General features: G+C 21.0%; 1 protein-coding gene across 4 annotated transcripts in view; it reads right to left on the bottom strand.

The window, feature by feature from the left end:
- Positions 1-1,144, bottom strand: part of LOC117170708 (protein HGV2) — a 53,035-nt gene that overhangs the window by 1,731 nt on the left and 50,160 nt on the right. The window lies entirely within an intron of this gene.

Here is a 1,144-nt window from a genome sequence, read left to right as displayed (position 1 = left end):
TGATAATTCAACTAATTTGTTTAAAACATTTGGTTGAATCGCTTTGTTAAGACATCACTTTTTTTTGTTAAAGATTTATATTTTAAGTTGAAAAGTTATCTCCTTGGTTGAAAGTTTAATCATCTTGTTATAAATTGATATTTTTAAATTGAAAATTCAACTTCTTGGGTCAAAGTTAAACTACATTGTGAATTTTTTTTATTGAAGGCAATAAAAAAATTGAAAATTTTTTGTTGAACAGTCATATTTTTTGTTCGAAACTTGAATTTTTATAAAGAACATTTGTCTTGTTTGAAGGTTCAATAATTTAGATAAACTTTCATTTTTTGAGTAAAAAATCTGTATTTGTTGGAAATTCGTCTTTTTGGTTTTAAAATTCTTTTCTTTTGTTGTATAAATATCATTCTTTTTTTGATTAAAGTATAAAATATGACACTTTTTCGTTGGTAATTTGTCTTTTTAGGTTTAATATTCAACTATTATGTTAAAAGTTCAATTATTTTCTTGACAATTCCAGTATTTTTTAAAGAGTTATCTTTTAAAAAATTTGGTCATTTTTTTTTTAAATTTGTCTTTTTCATTTTGAAGTTTACCTGATTTAGCAGAAATTAAATGTTTTTTTTTTTCATAAATAAATGAAAGTTCAACTTATAAAAAAAAAAAATTGGTTTTTCTTACAAATTCATCTGTTTTAGTACAAAATTGATCTTTTTCCGATAAAAATGCAACTATTTCGTAGAGAATTTAACTATTTTGTTCAAAATTCATCCTTTTTGGTTGAAAAATTCGTCTTTTTGGATTGAAAATTCAATTTTTGTTCGTAGAAACTTATTTTTTGCTTATAAAAATATAATTTTTGATGTTACTGAGTTAACTGAAATCTTTTTTGGGTGAAAATTCAAATTTTTTTGTAATAAAAAATTCTGCTTTAAGATGAATTTCATATTTTTTGATAAAAATGCAACTATTTACTAAAGAATTCAACAATGGATTGAAAATCCAATTTTTTTCGTAGAAATTTATTTTTTAAAATAAAAATTCGATTTTTGATGTTACTGAGTTAACTGGAATCTTTTTTGGATGAAAATTCAATTTTTTTTGTAATAAAAAACTCTTCTGCTTTAAGATAAATTTCATATTTTTT

This window comes from Belonocnema kinseyi, chromosome 4 (assembly GCF_010883055.1).
Source record: "Belonocnema kinseyi isolate 2016_QV_RU_SX_M_011 chromosome 4, B_treatae_v1, whole genome shotgun sequence".
Classification (NCBI taxonomy): domain Eukaryota; kingdom Metazoa; phylum Arthropoda; class Insecta; order Hymenoptera; family Cynipidae; genus Belonocnema; species Belonocnema kinseyi.
Note: the sequence above shows the minus strand (reverse complement) of the source record. Positions and strands in the feature narration are given on the sequence as shown.